At 49.3% G+C, this 27,120-nt stretch overlaps 1 protein-coding gene and 1 long non-coding RNA gene across 22 annotated transcripts in view; one reads left to right on the plus strand and one right to left on the minus strand.

Annotated features, from left to right (window-relative positions):
- The window catches only part of CAMTA1 (calmodulin binding transcription activator 1), an 848,042-nt gene that overhangs the window by 294,160 nt on the left and 526,762 nt on the right, over positions 1–27,120 (minus strand). The gene's annotated exons all lie outside the window — the stretch shown is intronic.
- On the plus strand, positions 1,437–3,720 carry LOC140624591 (uncharacterized). The gene is made up of 2 exons (XR_012024061.1): positions 1,437–1,869; positions 3,065–3,720. It is a non-coding gene; the product is annotated as an uncharacterized lncRNA (long non-coding RNA).

Here is a 27,120-nt window from a genome sequence, read left to right on the forward strand (position 1 = left end):
GTACCCTCTGCCCCAGCGAGCCCATTTCTTGAATTTATCCTACAGATGCACTTGCACAAGTGCTAAATGACCTCACAGAATTATTTCCCATGAGAATGCATGTCAGAGCAATACACTGGAAACAATAATAAATCATGGTCCGTCTACCCAGTGGAGTACTATGCATATTAAAATAAATGAAAGGGAGAAGAAGAACAAGGAAACTTTTGACATACAATGGGAACACTTTCCAGGATACATCACTGAATGACAAAAGCCAAAGTTCATAATTGTGAATAAATAAATCGGTAAGAAGTGTGAAAAGGGGGAATATGTGCATGTATGTGCTTTTGTACAAATGCTGGAAAAATACAAAAGAAGTATAAAAGTATACTTTTTAAAAATACCATCTTGTTCTTTGAGCCATAGTAACATGGTGGGTAAAATAACAGACACCCAATAATGTCTATGTTTTCATCTCTGGAGCCTGTGACTGTGTGGCCTTTCCTGATAAAAGAGATTTCACAGATGTGATTACATTCAATATCGTGAGGCAGGAAGGGTGTTCTGGACTATCCAGGTGGGCCCAGCAGAACCACATGCATCTCTAAAAGCAAAGACCCTTTCCCAGACTGTGGTCAGAGGGAGATGTAACAGTGGAAGGAGGGTCAGAGATGCAACATTGCTGGCTTTGAAGATGGGAGATGGGGCCATGAGCCAAGGAACAGCGGCTCTAGGTGCTCCAGATGCTGAGGAAGGTAAAGGAATGCATGGTCTCCTGGAGCCTGCAGAGGGAGTGCAGCCCTGTCCTTGATCATAGCGCAGCGAGACCTGCATCAGGTGTCTGTAAAATATGAAATGTGTGTTGCTTTAAGCCAGTAGGTTTTTGGCAATTTGTTGGGGCAGCAGTAAAAAACTAATGCAATTACTGATTTTTAAAAATTACATTGAAAACATCAGGAAAAACATGTTTTAGTTTGTCCCACTGGTCTGACTTAGACATTGCTGGTGGTAAGAGATCCCTGGATCAAAGCTGACCAGGCACACAGCGTGCTGGCATGCCGTAACCTCACCATCCAGGTCGAGAGCGAGGAGTCTGGATGCCCTAGCTAGGAGTTTCCTTGGCAGGGATATGGTCCTCAGAAATAATCTTGTCCTATCGACTGCTCCCAAAGCCTAATGCCACTTGGCAACTGGGGCCAGAGTTAATCCAAAAGTGAGTTTATAGGCCTCAGAGTTTCACATGGCACTTCTTTCAGCCAAGCAGCTTTTGAAAGGCTGCCTGGAGGGCCTGCTGACAGCCAGGGACAGTAGTGACTCACAGCCTGGCCAGGCCCAGAAGGTGCCCATGGGATGGGCCTTGCCACACCCTCTTTGGAAATGCCAGTGTGGCCTACAGAGTTGCAGTGGGAAGGCCATTTATGTGGCCAGCCTGCTGGGGAGGTTGGAACCCCCAGTGGATGTGGCTGGGGCAGCCATGGTCAAAGTAACTTTTGGAGTCAGGTCTGGGCCGGTCAGGTCAGTGTTTGGCGCAGGGTGGCCACAAGCCTGGGTGAAGGGGTCCATAGTGGAATGGCCTAGGGCAGAGGAGGGACCCAGAGTGCCTAGGCCATCATGAATGGGGAAGGAAGAGCATCATGGACTTCCAGTGTGGAGCCTCAGTTACCCAAACCAGAAAAGCCAACATCATCACCATTGGCAGAAGCACCTCGACAGTGTGGATCCCTGGTCCTGCTATCATCATAAGGCCATGTGTGACCATGGGCAGTGACTCTCTCCCAGAGGACTTTCCCTCTGATGGCATAAAGGGCTGGCCAATGACTTAAGAACCAGAGATTTGGGGTCAGGACCAAGAGGACAAATCCTACCTTGTGACCTTAAGGACAACAGGTAACCTTTTGGGCTTCAGTGCCCTCATCTGTAAAATGTAGATAAACCATCCATCTTAGGTTTGTGAGGACTAAACGAGATTAGGGATGCTAGCTGCTGGCACAGTGTGGTACACAGCAATCGATAATGCCACCACACCGTGATCGGGGCCCGGCTCCACCACTGAGAAGCCAGTGGGACCTTGGGAAAGTCACCCCACCTCTCTGTAAATGGAATAACCCCAGAGCTTCCCTCAGAGGGTGTGGGGAGGATTCAGTGAAGACTACCATGGGCTCCCAGCAAAGAGGCCAGACGTGGTGACTCTTATAACTTCTTCCATGGATAACTAATGACTTTCTTTCTTTCTTTTTTAATTTTATTTATTTATTCATGAGAGACACACAGAGAGAGAGAGAGAGGCAGAGATACAGGCAGAGGGAGAAGCAGGCTCCCTGCAAGGGGTCTGATGTGAGACTCGATTCCCGATCCCAGGATCATGCTCTGAGCCAATGGCAGACGCTCAACCACTGAGCCACCGAGGCATCCCGACCAATGACTTTCTACTAACTGTCCCAGTCTGCAAAGCCTACCTGCAGTCATGCAGCTGCTGAGTGTCCTCAGCCGCGGAAGGGCGAGGCACAGACAGACCTCACCCACCTGCCTGTAGCTTGGCCAGAGCAGCAGGCTGCTCCTATGCTCAGGGTGGAGCTGCTCCCGTCTACCACTTCCCCTTCCTTTGCCCTCTCCCCAACACCTGACCAGCTGCTGCTACTCATCACTGAAGGTCTTGTGTCACCTCCTCCAGAAAGCCCTCTTGGGAGCTCCCTCTCTACCCTCCCTACATATATCTTTATCATTAGACTTACCCACACTGTTATTTTTATTTTTGTGTCCACTTCCCTCACTAGGCCATGATATTGTTGAGGGTTAGCATTGTTTCCCACTCGTCTGAGTATCCCAAATACCTAGTATAGTGCCTGGTATGTAAGCCTGGTCATTCATTCATTCATCCATTCATCTATTCATCATCTATTCCATGAGTGCTTACTTGGCACCAGGGACTATTTCATGAATGAAAGAGTAATGAGTGGATGTTAGTGGGCCTGCTCTTTCCTCACAGTGGAAGAGAACACTCTGCTGACAGGGTCTGGGCAAGGGTGTTTCTGATGGGGGCCATGCAGGAGGCTGATATGCTGTATTCTGGACTTCTCTTCAGTTCCAATCTCAACAGTAACGTCAAGCAGGGCTCCTGACCTCCCCCAGCTTCTGCTCACCACCTCTTCTTACCAGTGACTCTGCTAGCTTTGCCTGCTGGTGCTTGCTGCCAAGCCAACAGAAGCGCCTCGTAAAGTGACTGCAAACCGTGAGGAAGAAAGGAAGAAGTTGGAACTCCTGAGAGAGGCATGGTGTCTCTCAGTAACATGGCACTCCCACTGTGACTGGGGCACTGATGGGCCCTGTGACAGGCCACAGAAATGAATGTGATGCCCCCCTGATGCCCACAGTATGGGCGTGGGGTGGATAACCAACCCCAGTGAGGACAGGGTACCATTAGTCACTGCCTCAGAGATAATGACAGATGCACAGCCATGGCGTGCTGTGGCAGAAAGCAGGGAGAAAAGGCTCACTTGGGTCTCCCCAATGGGTGAGAGAAAAAAGTGAGGGGAGAAGGTGCTCTCAGGTCAGGGGTGGACACACACAAGGGAGGCCCCCCAGGTCTGCTGAGCCAGTGTGAGAGACTGGTGGGTGGCCACTGGAGCCCTGCAGAGTATGAGCAGCTGTCTCCTGACTCATCCATCCTCCCACATCATCCACTTTCCCCAAGATTCAAATGATAACACCTGGATTGGAATAAAAAGAAAAATGACTAGATCTCAAGTATGTCAAACTATTCATGTCAGAGTGCCGAGGCCCTTGCTGTATTAGTCACTCATCTTGAACAGTCCTGGGAGTGATGGAAGAGCAGGTGGCTCAATCCTTGTATTAGAAAATCTACAGTCAGAGGCTGGCGACTCAGACTCGGGTGCTGGGGCAATAACCCAGTAACCCAGTTCCCAGACCCAGTGCCTGGTGCCAAGGAGATAGCCTGGGGGCATGGTGCAGGGCTGAATGTGGAGCCAAAAAGACCTGAACTCAGCTCAATACACAACAAGAGAAATCAATCACATTTCTCTATAATGGCAACACACAATTGGAAATGGAAAAAAAATATCAGTTGTGGTAGTAGCAAAAAGTACAAAAGTTAGGAATAAATCTAATAAAATACGTGTAGATCTGAATGCTAAAAACTATAAAACATTGGTGAAAGAAATCAAGCAAGATGTAAATACAGGCATGTTCCATATTGATGAACCGGAAGGCTCAGTAGTAGTAAGCTTTAATTCTTCCTGACTGAGCTGTAGATGCAATACAATTCCAATCAAAATTGGAGAAATCAACAAACTAATTCTAAAACTGATATGGAAAGGCGAAGAAGTAGAATCGCCAAAACAATTTTGAAAGAGAAAGACAAAGTTGGAAGTCTTACACTACCTGATTTTGAGACTTACCACAAAGCTACAGTAATCAAGACAGCATGGAATTGGCAAAGGGGTGAATATCAGTAGAGTCCAGAAATAGAACCGTATATGCATGGTCAATCGATATTCAGCAAGAGTGCAATGGCCATTCAATGGGGGAAAGGATAGTCATTTTAATAAATGGTGCTGGAAAAACTGGATATCCATATGTTAAAAAAAAAGAGCTTCAATCCATGCCTCATACCACATACAAATATTCATGCAAAACAGGTTGTAGACATTAATCTAAATCTAGGAAAAGCACAGAAAGTCTTTGTGATCTTGAGTTAGGCAAAAACTACTTAGATATGACATGTTCATCAAAGAACAAATTGGCAAATCTGATTTCATCAAAAATAAGAACATCTGTTTTTTGAAAGACGCTATTAAGAGAATAAAATGAGAAGCCACGTGCTTCTCATTTTATTTAGAAAATACTGGAGAAAATATTTGGAAATCACATGTATGATAAAGGACTTGTAGCTAGAAAATATAAAGAACTTTCAAAACTCAATAATAAGAAAACAAACAACCCAAAGGAAAAGAGGCAATATTAATTTGAACAGACATTCCCCAAAGAAGATTTTACAGATGGTATATAAGCACATGAAAAGATGCTCAACATCATTAGTCATTAGGGAAATGCAAATTAAAAGTGCAGTGAATACTACTAAACACGCATTAGAATAACCTAAAAATGACAATATCAAATGCTGGCAAAGATGTGGAGCAATTGGAATTCTTGCACATTGCTGGTAGAAATGCAAAATGGTGCAGTTTCTTGAGAAACCAGTTTGGCTGTTTCTGATAAATAAACTCACCAGGTGACCCAGCAATTTCACTCCTAGGACTTTATTCCAGAGATATAAAAACTCACATCTATACAAAAACCTATATGTGAATGTTTATAGTTCTTTACTTACAATAGCTGCAAACTGGTAACAGCCCAGATGTCCTTGAGCAGATAAATGGTTACATAAGCCGTGGTATATCTACACAGCAGAATACAACTCACCAATTCAAAGGAGTGAACGTTCGACACATGTGACGATGTGGGTGAGCCTCACAATCATTGTGCTCAGTGAAAGAAGGCAGACTCAAAGAGTTATGGTAACTGTATGATCCACTTATATGACATTCTGGAAAGGGCAAAGCTATAGGGACTGGAAACGGATCAAGATTGCCAGGGGTTGGGATGTGGGGAGGACCTAACAACAAAAGGAACACAGGGAAATTTTTTGAGCTGATGGAAACATTCTTTATCTTTTTTTAAAAAAAAAAACCCTAGTTAACATCTGTCACTGTACATAATTACAAAGGAAAAAATTTTTGTGTGTGATGAGGGGCATTTAAGATCTACTTTCCTAGCAACTTTCAGATATGCAATCCAGTATTATTAACTACAGTCACCATGCTGCACATGACACACCCATGACCCGTTTATTTTGTAACTGGGAGATTGTACCTTCAGACCCCCAAAATATTCTGTATCTTGATTTTGGTGGTGATCACATGACTATATGCTTTTGCCAAGGCTCTCAGAACCAGACACACAAGGGGATATTTTACTGTGTGTTCATTGTACCCAAGCACTTTCTAGCCATGGGACCTGGGGCAGGTGGCTCAAGTCTCTCTGAGCAGCAGTTTCCCGATCTGTAAAAAGTGGACACAAAAGACTTACAGACTGTAAAGAGTCAGCAGAAGGACCTGCTTATGGGCTCTGTGTAAAAGGTCACATGAAGCATCTAGATATTTGGACACAGGAAACCATCCCAGAACCAGGGAACCAGCTGGACATGTCACCCAGCACCTTTGACAGAGAGGTGATCTCCTTCCTGTGAGTGAGTGCAAAAATGACCAGCTTGGGAGAGACAGCCGTGCCTCCCGAGCACTTCCGGCACTGTAGGGAGAGCCGCCTGCCTCAGGTCCAGGCAGAACTCTGCTGTCAGCTGCAGGGTGTGACACCTCGGGCGGCAGGCTACTCATTCCTCATGGAGACATGAGGCAGATTTGTCCTTTTCTTCAGGGTGGAGGGGACTCCTGGGCATCCCGCGTTCTTTCTTTGGTAATGAGCGCTTACCATTCGGGTCCTGCCAGGAAATTGTCACACATGGGATGTCTGTACTAAGTATATTTTGTTATTTTCAGTATTCTTTATGCCTTGGCAGCTGGGGTCTTGCCCACCTGACCTGGGAGGCACTGCCCTCCCCTCCAGCTAGCTAGTTCTGAGACATAGCAAATGACTCACCACAGAGCATGCCTTTCATATGCAACCAATCCAGAACCCACTCTTAGAATCACCTGCTCTAGCTGGCTCTTACACTCCAGGGAGCAATATTCCTCTGCCCTGATCATCCCGGGACCACAACTAGACAGCATGGGAACAGTCCCTACAGCCCAGAGTGCACTGAGGTTATTCAGATTGGCCAATCCTAAGCCTGCATACCCTGCCTTGCCCATTCCTTCCCACAGAAACCACAGTAAAGGCTCTTGCCCACATTTTCTTCTGGCTTTCTCAGCCTCCTGAATGACTCTGGTGCTTCCCCATGTGGCCCTGCATGGCATTCTGATTCTAGGGATCTGTAAGTTATAAGCTTCTCTATGACACTCATTTGCATGTCTGGTGACCGACCATAGCTGGTTGAAAGAGGTCCTGGGCACAGGAATAGAGATTATTATCAGCCCCACCTTACTCTGGGTAAAAGAGGCCTAGAGAGGAGAACAAAGGTAGGTTCCTAGTGTTAATACATGGTGGGGCCATTCTTGGAGTGCGGGTCTGTCCGCTTCCCAAAGCTGGTACTGCTACTTGCAGCCGGCCCCTCGGACAGACACGGGGTGTCATACAGGCAATGGCACCCACCACCCTGGGTCCAGATGGAGTTCTAGGGGGAGGCTGGTCTGGAGTGTGGGGCCAGGATGCCCACCTAGAGTGAACCCCAGAACAGCAGGTCCCTGCCTTATGCTGGATACTTGGAGAAAGCAGGCACTTGCAGCACCTTGTGTCACCCTCCTCCCCAAACCAGTGAACCCTGACCTTTAGACATGGGAATCTGGCAGGTTCCTGAGGCCCAGACCCCAGCCGAGTTTCTCCAGGTCCTCAGACTGCCAGGACAGGAGTGGGATGGGTCAGCCCTGAACATGCTCAGGCTCTAGGCTCTGCTCAGCCTCCTCTCCTGCACCCAGATCAGCCCCCCAGGAAGCAGCAGGTAAAGGTGAGTCACTAATTCAGAATGCAGGCCAGGCAACAGGTAAGTTTATGAAAAGTAATTGTGCAAATGCTAAAATAGTGCATTCTGATAAAAGTGCCTGTGTGCTAAATTAGTTCCCTAGGCTTGGAAAGCAAACCTCCTAGCAGCCATTAGACCCCCAAATGCAGCCTGGACTGAGCCCACCCATGCCCATGAGGGTTAACCTCCTGTCTTCCCCAATGCTTCAGAGGCCACCAGGTTCTCCCATCTGTGCCCCCCCTCCCTTGGCCTCACCCTGTTCCTCTGGGGACTCTGCTTCCACCCATTCTTTCCCATCTAGAGTACCATGAGGGGCTTCTGTAAGCTCCCAGAGACACAGGCTTTCCTGTTCCGCTCTCACACTCCTGGTGCTAAGATCAGTGACACCCACAGTCTGCCCACATGCAACACACTGGAGGCTTGTTTGGCCTCGTGGCTGCCAATGTCTCTAAGGGACCAGTCTCTAAGGGCAAATGAGCAGAGAAGGTGGGCCTGCGCTCCCCCAGAGACATTCCTGCCTTCCTGCTAAGCCTGGAATGGGTAGAGTCCTTTCTGCTTGTCTCAGTGTCTAGTTAGGAAGCAGATTGTTCTATAGGCAACGCTAAGGGAACTCACTGGGCATGTGTGAGAGGTCTGGACACCTGAGACTCCTGGTACCCAGAGAGCCAGCAGGGCTGCAGGAGGGAGCAGTGGTAGAGTCCAGAACCACCGATAGCCCCAGGGGGTAGGCTAGGAAGGATGGAGCTGGGCAGCCACAGGCCAAGGAGAGACCGCGTGGAAGTGGGGAGTGTCTGGGGGCCATCCCACGGCAGAGTAGACCTGCTCAGGTCCCTCCAAGGAAAGTCGGCCAGGTTGAGGCTTGTGCCGGGAGCTCCCGTCCTCCCTCCCTCCCGTGGTCCTTACTTCCTGCCGCCCTCTCTCCCTCCCTTCCTTTCACTTATGGAGCCCCTACTTAGGGCTTCCAGGCTCCGCATGGCCCTGGGGATACAGTAGCGGATGGTGGTGGGCCCCGCCCTGCCAGGGGCCTCCAGCAAGGAGACAGGCCCAGGAAGAAGGCAGCTCAAGCAAAGGGCACGCCATTCCGACGCAGGGAGAGCCGGCCAAAGCCCCTGCCCCGGATGAAGGTGGCGGAGGCCGAGGCCCCCAGCCTGGGTCTCCGTGTCTGTGTCTGTGAATGGACAGGCCTCCCTGGGGTGGAAACGGGAGCTGCTGACGGGAAGCAACGGGCTCCACCTGACTCTGGGTCTGGAGAGGGAAGGGGCCTTCCTGGGAAGCACATCCTCTTTGGGCTTGGCAGGGAGAGGGGTTGGCCAACCCCCCCGGGGCCCAGCTGTTCGCCAGGCCTGAGAACAGCGTCTCCACCGAGCGCTGGGCTCTGAGGCTGCTCCTTCCAGGAGGAGAGGGTGGTAACAGCCCCCACCAACTGCATGAACATCCGATACCAGTGAGGGGGGCGCATTGGTGCCCCAGCCCCCCAGCCGGGCGCTTCGATGGGCCCCCCCCGCCCCCCGATGGCTCGAGGTCAGAAGGTCCCATGGACAAGCACAAGGAGACACTCTGTCTGTCCGGCTCACCACGGACAGAGCTGCCCCTGCCTCCTCTCTGGGCAGCAGCCTAGACACCTGGCCGCCAGGCCTCCCTTGCCAAACCCCCACCAGCATCCGCGCCATTTCCGGCTGGAGACCTGAGGCCGCCAGCTTGGCCCCGGGCAACCTGTGGCGGCTCCCGACAGCGTTGGGGGGGCCCCCAGCTAGCTGAGGTGGCGCGGGCGCGGGAAGCAGAACACGGGCTTGTGCCCAGCTCCGCCCTCCGCCGTGGGCGCAGTGGCGGGGACCACAGAACAGCCCCTGGAGAGCGGGGCCCACTGCAGCTGCGCGTTTCCGTGTGCCCCAGCGCCCAGTGCCCCCCGCGGCCCTGTGGGAGCCCCCCACCATTTCCAATGCTAGAAATGATCCCTAGGATGGCAGTTTGCCCAAGGCTGGGCTTGAAGCTGTGGTGCCCCCTCCGCCTGACCTCAGGGGAAGGAGGGGCAGCTCCGAGCAAGGGCACACCTGGGGATGGCTCCAGCAACACAAAGGGCTTTCCGTGCATCATCTGCAAAAAAGCCAAGTGAGGGGAAGGGAGGAGAAAAGCAATAAAAGCAAAGATCAATTGTGTTGAAGACAATGTGGCAGGAAGACAGATCTTGCTGGAAATTCCTTCTGACTGGACTCTGCCAGGATCAGAGTATTTTTCATTCCAAGATTAAGCAAAATTCTTTTCCATCATAACCTCCTACCCATCTGTGTCCAATCTCCCGCTATCATTTTTATACCATGCACAATTTAAAATCTATTTTGCAGCTTTCTCTCTACGTGCATTAGTTGAGGATGCGCCTCTAGCTTTAAGGCGGGCAGAGAAGCACATGAGGCCTCAGGGACTCGCAGGAGGAGGAAGCCCCCCGGCTGGGCCAGGGGAGCTGGACCCTGCCTGCTGCAGAGGTGGCTGCAGCCAGGAAGCTCAGAGACATGGCGGAAAAACAGAACAGACGGGAGGAGAGAACCCAGAGCCTAGTTGGGGGTGGGGGGTGGATTGGGGATGTGGACGGCAAGCAGAAATTAGGATCATGAGGCCTCCTGGTTCAGGGACTGGGTGGATGCCGATGTTGCTGTGACTGTAGCAGGGACTGAAGCTGGACATTTGGTGGTGCTGGCGGTGCTGGTAAGAGGTTCCAGCCAGCATGTTCAATGAGAGAGGGCTACAGCACACACGGGGAGTGGGAGGGGGGCGCCAGCCAGGGCTCTGAACTCAAGAAGGGATAAGATCCCTGCCTGGAGCAGAATGCAGGGACACTGGGGAGCCAGGAGGCCAAGGGCAGGATTCTAGGGGATTATGACTTTCAGTAGAAGCCAGCAAAGGAGCCTGGGAACCAAAAGTTTAGTGAGATAAGAGGGACCTGAGAAATAGCATCAGAGAAACCATGGCAACAGGAGTGGGCAGCACCACCAAATGTCATGGGAAAGACCAAAGAGCCACTAGACTTGGCAGTAGGGCCTCCTTAGCCGTTTCCGTGGCCTGTGTGGGTGTCGGAGGGGGAGGAAGGAGCCTGTGTTTTTCACCAGTTATCTCATGACTCCTCAACACTGTGCAATGTTGAGGAATGTTGCTGTTCCCTTCCACTGAGGCATGGGTGGAGGTCAGCGGGGATTTAGCTACTTGTTGCAGGTCACACAGCTGGTAAGACCTCCCACCCCTTTTGTCGTGTCACAGAGCATGTTCCTCTCAGGCAGAAGGGGGGGCATCACTGAGCTGGAGAGCACCTCGGGGGGGGCTTTAGGAGAGGTGAGGGAGCTGGGAATGAGATGTAACCACAGGATATAAGGAGAAGCTGCCCAGTGCAGAGCTGAGGACCTGGCCATGGCTGAAAACCACATGTCGGGGCTGGGGCCCTTGGTATTGTTAGCATCACCATTGCCATCACCGGGGTGACTCAGAGCCTGCCATCTCTCAGTGGATAAGGGCCCACATCAGGGTCTTCAGATACCAGGTCCTGCTCTGCACTGACCAGCTCCGCTGGGTGACAGTATGGCTCCGGAGGCCAAGGACATCAGTGGGACACACACACAGAATCTGAGCTCAGCATCTGAGGTCTGTGACATCCACTCAACACCATGCCCTAGGCACAAATGTGGACCATTCAATTCATACTTGTCCCAGATGGAAATCAGGCTCAAAAATGCAGCTTTATTGACAACAAATCATCTTTCAGAGCGCAGCATCCCCAAGAGCATTGTGGGGGGCATTGGTGTCTCTCCTTGATAATGGTCACTGAAATTGGATTTCCCAAGGGGGTCTGCCTTTAACAGCCGTGGGAAGCAAGGACAGGCTTTGGAGGTGCCCTTCAGAGTAAACTCTGAGGGAGGCACAGTGCAATGTTGGGGTGCCAGAAATGTGTGCAGCCCAGAACCTTGGAGTGAAAGAGCTTCATGCATATAGAAAGTAGCTCTACACCACAGTGGATGGAATAGGACCATTAGATAGGCCCCAGATTTCCAATCAGACAGAAACACCTGGAGCCAGAAGGCTGGATGTGGATGGGAGCAGCTGGCAGGGTGGGGCCCCAGCTGAGCTCTAGCAGATGTAAGTGGGTAGAGAGGGTACCCCAAAGTTACTTTGAACACCGGGGACCACTGTGCCTATGGTGGATGGGGGGTGAGCTCAACATGCCTCCGGGACACTGCTGGGCAAGCACCCCATGAAGGCTTCTCCAAATGGCTCAGGGCTGGCCTGGCTTCACCAGAACACTTTCCTTCTGGTCTTTGCTGCTCCTCTTTGTGGGGCTGCTTCTCCTGCTGGCTCGCTCACTAGGGAGTGCTGATTGGCCTCTCAGGACCCTTTCCAGCCTGTCTGGTTCCCCTCACTTAAAGTACTGGCATGTGGGCAGGAAATTTAAATGCCCCAAACATCCCCACAGAGATGCTATTCAAACAGCAGAGCCTAATTAAACATATTCAAGTTGAAACGTAAAACACCTAAAGCAAATGTCTATGCAGCTTTATTTGTTCTGGAAATATTGCGTGCTGCTGTACAGCTAAAATCAAGTGTCATGCTAATAGCAAGCAGGGTGGCCCGGACAGTAAGAGGGGATAGAGGGCAGGACTTCCTTCACCAGCTGAAGCCCACAGGGGGAGTACTGTCCCCTGTGGCCAGAGCTCAAGCCTGTGAGTCCTGGATCCATCTCCTGCCAGACCTGGCTGACCCCATCCCCAGACAGAGGCACCTACTGGTAAGGGGAGTCAGAATCCTGCCAAAGTCTGGGAGGTGGTCAGATGTGTCCCTGAGTCCTTCTGTCCCTTGCCACTCATGTTTCACTGGAAAAGATTTAGCCTCTGGATGCAACATCAGGAGTCATGGGACAGGTTCAGGCTCTGACAAGTGTGTGAAGGCTGGGAGCTGGCAGGACCAGTCTTTTACTGGTTCTTACCCTGGAGCTGCTATGTGTGGGTGTGAGCCAGCACCATCACTTCACCTTGGACCAAACGTTCTCCATAGGTGAAGGAGCTGACTTGCAGATGTCCAGGGGCTGGCCAGTCCTGACAGGCTACAGAACAGCCTTCTGGCCAGTCTGCCTCACACCCAAGCCCGGGGCAGGGGCGGGGGGTCCATCAGGCCCACAGAGTTGGAAATTAAGACTGCAGCCTCCAAGAGAAGAGTGGTAGGCGGGGGTCCTGTTGAGTGTGATCCCCACTGGGAAGGAAGCCTCCCAACTCCACACAAAGGCAGCGTGGCCTCAGATCTCAAGTCTTCAGAATGGCCTTCAGAAGGGGGCATCTCCCCCACTAAACAGTAGGGGGTACTAGACCTTCTTGGGGTAAGCAGCTCTAGGGAGGCTGCAGTCTGGGGAGGAGGCAGGTGTCTGTGTGTGTGGGGCGGGGGAGGACTGGGGGACAAGCTCATTGAGGGTCCCTGCCAGAAGCTGATCCCGAGAGCCACCGCCCTGCCCCTCCTGATTAACAACCACGCCTCAAACCCAGTCACATGCTGAAGTGATTTATGGAGTTTTTTATGGTCTGTGATTTAGCACACCTAGACTTAACTATCTCTATCCTAATTATATTAACAAAAAATTAAGTGACAAAATGGCAAGGAATTACTGATTTATCTAATGTGTGCCCTTGCTGCTCAGATGGACACAAACTCCTTTTAACTGTGAATGATACAAAAGCAAATATCAGGCATTCCAGTTACTTATTTACCAAAAATTTACCAATGGATTCAGAGGAGGTTCTCTAAGGCCAGAGATCATCACAGACAGTGCTGGTTCCTGCAGGGCTGCACAGCGATCGGCTTAGGGGAACAACTGGTCCCGGGCACTCAGCATCACTACCAGGCAAGGTTCACAGTCCTAGAGCCCTGGCCACTTCCAAAGCTCCCCAAGAAGCAGTGAGTACACATTGTTTTGTGGGTGGCATTTCCAGCCAGCTGAGTGGAGCCATGGCCTCCTTTCTATCTGTTGTCCCATGTACCCACACCCTGCATCAAAGCCTCCCCATGGAGCCTTCCCGAAAAGGCAGCTACAGCTTTCCTATGACCCCTCTGCCTTCCCGAGTGGCTTTCCATGGAGAGTGAGAAGAGCTCTGGTGAGAGCTCCATGCCTTTCTCTGGAGCGCAGACCTCTTGTGCTGTTCCCTACACCCCTGCTGCCCTGTGGCCCTCTCTGGACCCATTTGCTCCTTGCTGCGCTGGGAGTTTCTCTGTGTTCCTGTCTGCACACTCAGCACCAATGGTAGTGACTGGCATGTTGTGGGGGAACTTAATAATCCCCTATGACCATAAGCATCTCCATCCTCCTCCTTTTCCTCCTCATTGTCATCAGTGTCATCCTCATCCTCATCACCATCCTCCTTAGCTTCAATGCATCATCACCATCTTCCTTGTCAATGTCATCATCATCACCAACCTCCTCCTCATCAAAGTCATACTCCTCCTCCTCTTCATTATCAGTGTTATCATCCTCTTCCTCATCAGTGTCATCATCATCACTGCCCTTCTCTTCTTCTCAATGTCATCATCCTCATCACCATCATCCTCATCCTCCTCATCAGTGTCATCATTACCATCCTCCTCCTCTTCATCAATGTCATTATCTTCATCATCACCAATGTCCTCCTTATCAATGCCATCAACAGCAGTGTCACTAACCACCATCCTCCTGAGCCAGCACTTATGTAGGGCTTACCCTGTGCCATATGTTACTCTAAGTGCTTTAGGTATAGTAACTCGCCTCAATGCTTTTAACAACCCTAGGAAGTAGGTATACAATTATTTGCCCTCATTTTACAGATGAGAAGACTGAAGCACATGGAGATTAGTTACTGAGCCATAAGAGACAGAATCAGGATTTTAACCAGTTTGAATATGTCTTCAGAGTCCATGTTCCAGATCACCATACCACACTGTGTTGAATGTGTGCACAGATGAATGAATGTTCAGTGGCTGCCAAGGAGCCCTGGGGAATAAAGGCATTTTCCACTATTTGTATTTGGCAACAATATCCATCTTGACCCTCCTTCTTCATTTCCTGTGGCAAAGATCTCTGTTTGTCAATGAAGTGGGGTTGGGACCCACACTCTCCAGGCATCAGGCTGTTTCTGCTGTGCCATTTATAGGTAAGTGTGCCCTTGTTTTGTGATGATGTGATGATCTTGCTTCTGACCCCCATGGAACACGAGGCTCCATACAAGCACAGAGATGGTCTGTTTGCTCATCGCTATATTCCCAGTGATCAGCACACTGCCTGGCACAGAGGAGGTACGTAGTAAATAGATATTGGTTGTATAAATATATGAACTAACACAGAAAGGGAAGCATCCCCCACAAATTTCTTAGATTCCACCATTACATAACATATACATATATAATATACATATATAATGTATATTCCTATGTCAGACTATTATATATATGTATATAATATATTTTAAAGATCTTATTTATTTATTTGAGAGAGAGAGTACAGAAAGAGAGGGGGAGAGAGCACAAGCTGGGGGCAGAGGCAGAGAGAGAAGCAGGCTCCCTGCTCATGATTTCAGGACCATGGGACTGTGACCTGACTTAAAGGCAGACCCTTAACCAACTAAGCCACCCTGGCACCCCTATATATGTATCTTGTATATATAGAAATTCCTAGGTCTGTGTTCGTGTGTGAGTGTGTGTGTATCTGGGTGTTTTAGCTAATAAATCACTGTAACAAAGTGGCATGCACTTAATGCTTTATGTCAAATGTTTCCTTTTATTTTTCCTACATGCAGGAAGGTGCATACATGTATAGAGAAATGAAAAGAGCACTGGTTTTGACATCTGAGTGATGGGTCCAAGTTCTGAGACCAACCTCCCTACAGTGGGGGCATGAACACCTACACACTGGGTTATTATGGAATGCAAATGTGGCAAGGTGTAAAGACACAATGTATAAGCTACAGGCTGTAAAATAAATGATCTGGCTTTCCAGCTCCCCCTAGGGATTTACCAGTTCCTTAGTGATGGAGCCTGGCCTCAGACTGAGGAGCAATGATGACTCTCACCATTTCCCAGGCTCTCTCTGTATCTGGCCTTACACCACACGTTGCAGAGTGACTGTCTCGTGTATCTTTTAAAACAGTCCTATCAAGTACCTGGTTTTACAGACTTTATAGATAAACATTTATGATATTCTGAAGGCAGATCCTAATTCAGTTAAGGCAAACTATCAGCTTGCATCTAGGTCTCGATGGCAGAGATAGCTTCTGCACCCTTTTACCCAATCTCTTCTTTGAGAATTAGTTGGGTCCATGGCCACCCAGAAGAAAAACTATGTTTCCCAGCATCTTCTGCAGTTATATGTGGCTGTAACTGAGTTGTGGTCAATGGAATATAGGCAGAAGTATTCTCTCCCCTTTCTTGCTGCTAAAAGACAGACAGTATGGCTTGAGCTCAAGCACCCATCTTGTGCCATGAGGTAGAAGCTGTGTATTGAGAATGGTGATGCTGCATTATGGGAAGCTGGGATTCTGATCAGCCACGAGCTGCCATGCTGGCTCTGGATCCTCTAACCAATCTTTTCCAAGACAGTGAAATGAAGCTATTCTAGTTAAACCACTGCCATTCAGAGGTTTTGGTCACTTGCATTCTATTCTAATGTAGTCTGACTCCAGAGCACATTTTCTTTTTTTTTTTTCTTTAAAGATTTTATTTATTTATTCATGAGAAACAGAGAGAGGGAGAGGCAGAGACACAGGCAGAGGAAGAAGCAGGCTTCATGCAGGGAGCCCGACGAGGGAATCCCGGATCTCCAGGATCACACCCTGGGCTGAAGGCGGCACTAAACCGCTGAACCACCCAGGCTGCCCAGAGCACATTTTCTTAAAACACTTTCTTTAGAAAGCAGCTTATCTTCATCAACCTTCCAAGACCTTAGGATGTTATGATGAAGCCCTTGGCACAGTCTAGTCCAGATGAATGCTCAATAAATGCTAACTAGCCACTGTTTTCATTGTTTGGTGGCTCCTGCTGCTGCTATCTGCAAACATGTTCGACTCTGACAGCTTTGCTTAGCAATTCAGAATGACCTGATCAACCAGGTGGGCGGGCAAGGCTGTTTTCAGAAAGCCTAGAGTGCCCACCCCTGCCTGGCAGGAAAGGAGGACCAGTATTTCGTCTCCAGAAAGTCTTCAAACTATTTGTACCAAGCACGTATTTATGCCAGAGTCTTACTTAGCCAAAATGGAATTACGCTATAAAGAAGGAGAATTTTTTTCAGCTCAGCAGCCCCAGTGGAAGGGTGGCCAAAAGCAGTGAAATCTGATCTAACCAGAAAACCTTTTTGAGGACACCCAAGGAGAGGGACATGCCAGGCTGATGGACAGTCACTTTCTGAGCTTGCAGGAAAACTAACCCAGCAGTCTCTCGGGAAATCCTTTTGTGAGAGCCATATTTGCATATAAATAATAGACATGTCGAAACATATGATGTCTGGATTCTGGTATTCATCCTAAGAGTTGAATGCACAATTTGTAATAATTTCCTCAAATTCTAGAGAAGCTCTCGCAGACTGTCCTGAACACTGGCATTGGGCAATTAATTAAATTGCTGTTATATTTCCCAAAGTGGTGACTGCTGATTAAGAATTGCCTTTCCCACCCTGCTTGCTTTGGCAGTCCTGTGTCAGCCTGGCCAAGGCCTCACCGCGTCTGTGCTAGAGAACACAGGTGCACAGACACAGATAGCTTTTTTGGCTCCCCAAAGGTGTGGAGTTTGAAAAATAAAAACACAAGGAAACATTTCCTTAGGAAGAGGAGGTGGGGAGAGGCAGTCAAGCAGACTGAAAGATCAAAGTACAGAGTCAGAGGCAGAGAGAGTAAGAAGTTCAATCCCCTTTCAATCCTGCCTGCTGGTCCAGGCGGCCACTGCCCTGGCCGCTGGGGAATTCTACTGGTGAGAGGCACAGAAGTGTCCCAGAATGCCCTGAAGAGAACCCAACAAGAAGATCCATAGAGACAGCGCTTTGTTTTATGTTTCCTGGGCACCGATGCCAGCAGCCTTTTCTGCCACCAGCTCGAAATATGAGACACTGGTGTTTGTTCTGGGCTCCCTGGATTTAAATTACACCAGGGAAGAAACATCCCGAAGGAAATGAATCCCCAAAGATAATGATCCCTCACAATGGATTTCAAATTGTAATAAAAATATAACTTGAATGTTAAAGGTGAATTTCAATTAAGGATTCCATCACATATTTTGCTCCAGACCACAATAAAGAAAAAAAAAAAGAACCTTTTTTTCACTGCCAACAGCAAGTCTCCCGTGACATCTCTTTGAAAACCAACTATTTTTGAAAGCCAAGTTAGAAAAACACATGTGCTCTAGGGTATAAAGAAAGCGGCATTGTGTATAAAATGTAATACTGAGAGGTAGATCTTAGTATATTGACATTATAAAAACCAGGTAGCGATGGGAAATAATATTTTTACAAAGGTGGCAAACATAAATGCCAAACCTGGAGGCAAATTTATAGACTCTGTCATGCAATGTGGCTTTCCACCACCAGGGTGCTAAAGAGAGCCAGGTGAGGGGGTCGCCTGTGGTGCCACCCCAAGGCATGCAATCGGCTGTCAGAACACCTCTGCGGGGGCGGAGAGCAGGGGCCGCTGGGGCACCTGGGGCGCCGGCGGGAAGCCTATGGGGGACACGAGCTCAGAAAATGTGGGAATAAAGTTCTGCCAGGAAACCAGGCCTTGGCCCTGGGGCTCCTCCTCTGAACACCTATAGAGCCCACAAGCCTTCCCATGCAGTTTAGCGCAGGCTCTTTAGCTTTGATCTTTTTAAATCGAGATAAAATTCAGGCAGCATAAAACTCACCATTTTAAAGTGTACAATTCAGTGGCATTAGCACTTTGGCGATGTTGTGAAATCATCACCACTAACAAGTTTCAGAACACATTCATCATCCCAAAAGGAAATCCCGTACCCATCCATTAGGAAGTTACTCCCTGTGACCCCTCCCCGCCAGCACTTGGCAACCACCAGTCTGCATTCTGTCTCTATGGATTTATCTATTCCAGATAGTTCTCAGATATGGGATCACACACAGAACATGACCTTTTTGTCTGGCTTCTTTCACTCAGTGTCCTGCTTCTGAGGCTCATCTATGTTTAGTTCATGTCAGTACCTCATTTCCCTTTATGAATGAATAATATTCCACCCTATGGAGATACCACGTTTGTTTATCTATTCTTCAGTTGAGGGACATTTGGGTTACTCCCCCCTCTGGCTGTTCTATTTAACGTGGCTTTGCTCTCTTTCTCTGAATCAGGCTCTCTCTGGTTGGGCAAAGAGGATAAGTTCCACCTACGTTGACCAAGCTTCATCTGCTGAATGAATCCATGAATAGGATACGCTAGCATGGACTGAATCCCGTCCCAGCATTTATTCCATCCTCTGCCCCATTATGTCACCCTCATAAAAGTTGAGGCGATTTCCTCTAACATCAACCTCCAATGTAGACTCAGGTGTGTTTAAGCCAGGGTTGGCAAACTTCTTCTATAAAACATCAGATAGCACATATTTCTGGCATTGTAGGCAATAAAGTCTTTGTTACCTTTTTGATTCTGCAGTCATGCACACTATGTAAACAAATGGGCTGTGTTGCAAAAAAAAAAAAAACTTTATTTACAAAAACAGTAGACTGAATTTGGTCCATAGGCTATGATTTGTCAACCCTTAGTCTAAACTAATTGCATCCTCTCAGCCAAAGTGATTGTTTCCAAGTAGTCAGATGACCTCAACTGATCCAATCAGAGTGAAGCCCATTTTTCCTTAATGGTTGAGAAAAGACAGGTTCTGTCTTCTTTTGGACAGTAGACGATGTGCCTGTAAGGTCTGAAATGCCTACACCCATTTTATTAACATGAGGGAAGCCAGCTGAGGATCAGAAAAACCCAAAGAGGAGGGAATCATAGAAAGCATCACAGAGAACAAGTCAAAATCTTGATCAGGCCATGCCTGAAGTCTCCTCTACATCTGGACTTCCATACCTAACCTATGTATCAACCTTATACATTTATTACTTGTCTGTCTCTCCGTCACAAGGGTTTGTTAGTTGTTATATTCCCAATACCTCACACTTAAGTCCTTAAAAATTTGCCAAATGAATGAACTCTTGGATTTTTTTCAGATCTTTCCTGGGGTAGTGGGTATAGAGAGGAGACGCGAATGAGCCAGAATAGCTCATACTCTCTTGTGGACCTGCCACCCCGGTGCTCTCCATGTGCTGGGATTGGGGTGGGCGCTTGCTAGCAGTGCTATTATGTCACAGAGAGTCCTCTTTAGAATGCCATACAGCAGAGGCCACACCTCCAGATTGATCCAATCTGTGATCTCATTCACAAGAGCCTTCTGACATGGGCTCAGGATAAAGCAGCCCTGAGGAGCAGCACACATCTGGGAGGTGATTTTGCACACGTGGGCAGGAGGTGGGGCAAATGATAATCGATATCAGACACACAGTGCATTGGCTTCCATCTTCAGAACGACAATAGTCCCAGGTTCAGACCACAGGGGTTGTTTGCAGTCGGGAGGGCCTTGAGTCCAGTCTGAGTTCCATGATGCCCCGGTGCCTGCCTGGGACTACAACTTTTTCCTCCACTGACTTGCACGATAAAGCAGGTATACTAATTTCCACCTCTTAGGAGGACAGTATCATTGAGAGAAAGGGCCCCCATGAGCTCACTGGCACAGAAGGACCAGGTCACTTGGGCATGCTGCCTGCCTTTATTAGGCACTGTTTTTGTAGACTAGTTCTAGGTTCTGGTGTCAGGACTACCAAGACAACAGCACATCCCAGCTCATGCTCAGGTATGGTGGCAGCACATTCTCCTCCCGAGTTCCCTGGAGCTATCCTTCTAGAAGGTGAGGAATGAATGCAATGCAGGGTTTCCACTAAGATGCTCCCTGAGCAGGCAGGCAGTTGCCAACAGCAGACAAGCACAGGACCAGCCAGAACAGAGCCACTTGCTGTCCAGTTATGCCCAGACCCATCCAGGTAGTATAAGCAGCAAAAATAAATAAATTCATCATCAAATAAATAAATAAAGAGCTGCATTCTTACTATTCATACTTCTGCAATTGGAAACATTTCTAGATAGAGATGGCCACGATTCTGGAAATAAATAAGACCCAAGGGAGACCTTGGGTGACCTTGAAATATTTTTTGACCTCCCAATTAGTGTTTTAAAAGCTGAGGACTCATGAGCTCCCAGTCCAAGGCAGGCAAGGGAGTGGGGCAGCTGGGAGGCCTCAGTAGGGCTGCTCCCTGCAGGAAGGGCCCACATGGGATGGCAGAAGGTGATCTCTGTCTTTGCCCGCTCCCTTCTGCCACCCCAGGTGCCCCTCCCTATGACACTCCCCGACTCTCCTGTCTTTGCCAACAACGGGGGGGCCTCGAGCTGACTCCATAAGCTTTGCATTAATCAATGGAAAGGTGGTTATGGTGGGAAATTCACAATCAAACCTGTGTCTCATGTGTCTTGCCTGGGACCAGGTTCCCAATATTTAGATATTTAGGAGGATCTAGGCTGGTGATATAGGGCCAGGCCTGCATAGGGGAAAGGCCCAGTCCACCGCTGTTTGGGGAAGGGAAATGAGTCATGATGGTTGAATACATTGCCTGTCCCCACCGATGCAGGTCCCATGACTGGCATTCTTCCTTTCTTTGCCAACATGCTTATTATGTGTGTCTGCCTCAGACCCCCCAGTGGCGACCAGGGAGTTAAAGCCAGGTTGGTGCAGCTGTAATTAGTCTTTGAAGCAGGATTTTGCTTCCTCTGGTCACCAATCCTGCCCCCACTGTAGTCCACGGGGTGTGGCCAGTGGTGGGGAGAGGGCTGTGGGGTGGCCTGGGACCAGGCTGAGTGCCCTTCTCACAGGTCATCTTGGCTTTCTCAGTGCCCCAGGGGAAATGACTCAGACCACAAACTCCTAAGTTGCCTGCTTCCAGAACTTTCTAAGAACACACAGCTCTAGCAAGCATCATTCCCTCTCCAACCCACCTGGCAGGGCTGTGGCTATCTGCCAGTTATTTTAACAGAATAGTGGCCTAGTGCCTGGATCCAGAGGCCTCCCTTCCCCTCCTAGAAGCCCCGATCGCCCTGGCATCTAGTGAGCATGCATACCTATCACTCCTTTCACTACCATCCCACTACTTCTAAAGGTTCATCTAGCAGCTGGTCCACCAGTTCATCCAAGTCTTGAGAGCCATTACAGTGCATCAGGGAACACCAAGAGACTTCTCAAAACTTCTTTCCCTCCACTCAAGCGAGGCTGACATGCAGCAAATTGCATCTGTGTTCAGGCGAGGCAGCTACTCAGGACCTTTTTGTCACTGTCCATGGCCCCATACCTGCACCGTCTGCCCAGTGGCAGGCTCTCTTCCCGCCAGGCGGAGGATGCAACAATCCCCTTTGTGTGGACTGTGCAAGTACCTCCATTTCCAGTTTGAGGCTATTACTCTGATTTCCCCTCTCTCAGCAGGCTACGAATTCTCTAATATGGAGAAAACCGCGCAAGGCAAATGCACACACATTCTAACTTTGCGCCTCCCTGAGTTGTGGTATCGAATAAAGGCTCAGTGAGATGTTGATCTCTGTGGAGGAAGGAGTGGTTTGGGCAGGGCGCTCGCTGGCTGTCGGTGCTGAGATAGGCGGTTTTCCATCAGGGACCGCGCTGCTTCCTGGCAATTTGTCAATGCCATGTGCTAAGTCTGGGCTTCCACCAGAGGCTGCGGCTGTCAGTGCGGGCCAGGAGGCCGACTCTGGGGCCTTCTCCCTTGGTGGGGTCACCGGTCAGGACCCCTGCCCACTCTTCTTGCCTTTGCCCGGCTCGGAGCCACCGGCTGTCCCTGTTCATCCCATCCGTGGGAGCATTCTTTATTACCCAAGGAAATTGAGGATGTCCAATAGTGAGGGAGGAATAAATCATTGTTCTCCGCTAAATGGAGTAGTGCAGATCTGCTGAAAATGCTGCCTTTTATCAGCAGTGCAAATAATGAAGATTCCATGCGCTGAGAACAATGAAATGAGCCACCGCACTATTGATGGGGTATTTGTACAACTCTGTGAGTTATGTTTCAAAACTAGGCTCTATTAAAGATGCAGAACCTTTTTCAGAAGCAAAAAGACTAATATTGCTCTCCAAATAATTTATAAGTTTCCCCACAAGGCAAAAAGGCAAAGTTGTCTGGAAGCCGGCGATCGTTGTTTTGGGTTTCCTGCTGCTCTTGGCTCCTCTGCTCTACTGGGTTCTGGTTGGGTTTGGATGCAACCCTTTTCCTTCCATCTGCACAGGGGAAAGTTATAGCCTGGGGAGGGGCGGTGAATGGAGGCAGAGCATTCCTTCCTGCCTGCATGTGTGCAGTGTCCATGCCTGGGCCTCATTTCATTCAACAGCAGCCAACTCAGGGTGATAGAGTAGTGAGGGGAACCAACATTCCCAGATTGTCAAGTCTTGCACTTGAGCAAATGTCTTCTGTACATTGCAGCTTTGGCAGGGCTCTTCAACCCCAGCGATTTCACCTCCCAGGCATGTTTAGCAAAGTCTGGAGACATTCTTGGTTGTCACCACTTGAGGTGACAGAGTTGCCACCGGGTAGAAATACTCCAGCGGATGGAGACAGGGATGATCTCGAACATCCTAGAAGGCACAGGACAGCCCCACAGCAAAGAATGATCCAGTCCAAAACACTAGTGCCAAGGTTGAAAAAGTTGGGATTAGAGTGTCCCTCTCTCTTTCATATGCTCCTGCTGTCCAAGTGCAGGGTGCAGGGAGCCAGCAAGGACCTAAGAAGTGTCCATCTGGGACACTGGGCTGGTGATGAAGCCATTTCAGGGTGACCACCAGAGTGAGGGTGTAGCCACTGAACAGCTTTGTAGGGTGGTGGCTGAGATGATGGGCTCTGGAAAGTGTTTCTGGGTTCAGGCTCTGGTCCTGCTGTTGACTAGCTCTTCTTGACCTGAAGCTGCTTGTTGCATCTCCCTGAGCTTCCTTCCCACACATTGGGGTGACCCGCACACGCCTGCCACATAGGGCTGCCATGTGGACTGGATTAGCTCTTACATGCAAAGCACTTACAACAGCGCCGGCACATGTGAGCACTCAGTAACTGTAGGCTGTTATAATTATTAACATTGACGTTGATGGCATTGACTGAGAAACACAGATTCATGCTCATGTGCAGGCTAAGTAAGAAAAGGAGACACCAAATCACGTGCTTGTTATATTTCCAGCTCCTTGGGAACAAGCTTGCGACAGACCCCGACCAGAAAAGATGGGTGCCCGCTACTGGATAGTGGGCTAGGAAGTAGGCTTCTAGATATTTGTTGTGTTTTGAAGAAGAAATGAAATGCTAATAACATAAAACAAAACACCATAAACACACCAGCAGGAATCTTCACAAAAAAAATAAAAATCAACATCTTTGTCTTATAATGAGTTTTGGATCTTACCTGGATTTGTGTTGCTTGGCACCAAGCAGGAGGACTGTTGTCCCCATTGAGAGCCTGCAGTGGCCTCACCAGTATTACACGGGAGAGCAGATAGTGAAGCAGGGGATTGGCCAGCCTAGGGCAAGAACTGGCCATGGTGGTGGTTAAAGGTGCAGGGAGACTGGGAAAGATTTAAGATAGGACATGGCCACTCCCTGCAGCCTTGGCCCCAGTGGACCTGGGACTCTTGATGCTGTGGCAGTAAACCACAGCACCACCAGCAGACAGTTCAGGGACAGGCCAGAGCAGGGGGCCCTCAGCTGAGAAGACAGTTTTGCTGTCAGCTCAGGGCTTCTCCAGATTGACAGCTGAGGTCTGGTCAAACATGTGGAAAGAACTGGGTGGACAGAGGGGTGTCTTGCCAGTCTCAACCACTGGCTGGTTGTGTGAGTAAAGAAGACCCAAAACCTTCTTACATGTCAGATGTTACTAGGTGCCAGAAGCACCCTCCCCCGGTACCCCAGGCATGACAACCAGAAGTGTCTCCAGACATCACCAGATGTCCGTGGGGGCAAAATCTCTCCCCACAAGAGATCTGCAGAGCCAGAGGGGGTCTAGGCTTTTTTCGGCCCTCAAATTTGAAGACCATGGACATAGATTGGTATTTCAAATGGAGTTCGAAGATGCGAGCAAATTTCTGCAGGTGATCCAACAGAGGCAGGGCCCATTCCTTAGAGAATTTTCAAGACTTTTTTAGCCACAGAAAGAGCAGAGAGGGTTTGGTGAGGCTGACCAGGAGATTAAAGGACAGGACACTGAAACACACTGAGCCTGGGACCCCAGGACCTGGAGCAAGGAAAAGTGAGTGGCAATGTGGATGACACGTGTTGAAGATGCAGGTGAAAAGTCGGAATAAATTTTTGATGAAATGTTAGAATGGAAAATTGGCATAATGTCTCTACTGATATATTAATTTATGTGGCATGTGGTTTTAAACATACATGAGCAAACACATTCATAAATAGAAAAAGCCCAACAACGTCAAGTATGAAAGCCCCTCGCCAGGCATGCTTTGCTTCCTCGCTTGGCAATATGTTAATCCCGGCACCAGTAACACGTGTCAATAAATAACAGTCTGCAGAACATGAAATGTTAAAAGCGTTTCCAGTAATGTGTGTCTTCCCTCGAATCCGACCTGGATCATAATGGATTATTTTACTCCATTTCTGGATATGCATGTTTCTTACGTATATTTTAAAACCCTTGGGTTCAAATGTACCTTATTACATTTTAAAGTCTTTGGATTGTAGCAGAAAAATGTTCTGCGCTATAAAACATGGAGCATAGTTGAGGTTTGATGGGTTTGCTTCTATTTTCTACCCCACAAAACGCTTTCTAAATGCCATTAAAATTTAGCATACACCATAATAACCAAGCTGCCTTTGTTCCATGTTTAAGTCAATTGGCTTCTGAGTTTTATTTCTTTCATATACATCAAATCAAATACAGTTGTTGCTGCAGCCAGAGGTGAGGAACTTGATGTGGTTCTTGTGTCGACCAGTCCCCGCTGCCCCCATAGAGGGCTGGGTGGGGGCTGTCGCTGCTGGGAGCCTGGGAGGGAGAGAGGTGACAATGTGACAAGGAGAACAACTTGTGGGTGGGGTCAGAAGTTAGGGTGAACCTGGGGACCCCAATTTGTAGGTACTGTCAGGAGTGAGCGTGGTCTTGTGGCTGTCCCCTGACTTCTCACACGCGGACACTGGGAGGTAGTGAGAAGAGCACCAATCAGGAGTCCCAGGTTCAAGTGTCAGCTCTGACCTTCTGACCCTCACCAGCCGGGCAGCCTGGTGTACAGGGCTCGGGTCCGCTGCACTTGGACAGCATCCTGGCTTCCAACCAAGACCAGTAGGAAGAATGGGAGTCCTCCCTCTGCTCCTGAGCCCCAGGCTGAGGATCCAGTTCACATACTTCCCACCAAGGACACCACTCTACCACCTCTAGGTTCTTGTGACAGTGGGGGGTAGGGGAGTGGGAGAGGAAGGAACTCGCCCAACCCAGGACCTGATGGAGCCCCTCTGGGACCTTTACCTTCACATTATCTCCCCTCCAATTTTTAGCAACCTGTCAGTTCTGACCAAACCACCCCCCCCCCCCCTCCAAAGCAGAGCCAAAAATAGAGGAGGTGGAGGGGTGGCATGTCCTAATGCCTTATGACAGTTGTGGTGTGATGGCAAATCAAGGAAATGGAGTGGTCGTGGCATGGGCTTCACAGTGGGACAGTTCAGGCCAAGCCCGGGCTTGTGTTTGACCAGCTGGGCAGCTGTTCCTCCGGGGGAGAAACTCGTCTCATTTTGTGCTCACCCACTCATTTACAGAAGTGCACAGAGCAACAGGCTAGGTGTTGGGCAAGGTGACAACAGGAACCCCTGTCCTCATGGGTGTTGGGGGTCTGCAAAGCCTTTGTCAGCTCAGCCATAAAGTGGGCACAGAAGGCTGCTTTGCACTTTGTGGGCTGGCTGTCTGGACCCAATGTAACAAGGATCTGCTGAGGGTCTGGGTTGGAGTGAACACTGTCAACAGGGTCTGCTGTGGTATGGGCACCTAGGGCCCTACCCTTGGTCCAACTATTCTCTTTGTTCTGGCCTGGGATTAAGGAAATAGCAGCAGAGTACAGAGTGCAGAGTGCCACAGACCTCCCACTGTCCCCCCAAAGGTGCCATCTCGGGCCTGGCCAGAGCCAGGTGGGCTGAGGACCCCATGTCAGTGGCTAGGACCTCAGTTCCAGCTGCCAGGTTGGCCTCACCAGAGGAATGTGCAGCCACCCTAATGTGTTATGACGGGAAGGTAGTACAAATAAACATAATAAATCTGGCGGAATGGTCATTATGATGTAGAGTCTGAAGTGGAGCTGGGACGGGGGCACTTGGGTCCCTTTATGTCAAGGGAGCTTAGAGCTAGCTCTTCCGTTTTACCTGGGGCTCTGTTCTTTACAGC

Source organism: Canis lupus, chromosome 3 (assembly GCF_048164855.1).
Source record: "Canis lupus baileyi chromosome 3, mCanLup2.hap1, whole genome shotgun sequence".
Lineage (NCBI taxonomy): Eukaryota > Metazoa > Chordata > Mammalia > Carnivora > Canidae > Canis > Canis lupus.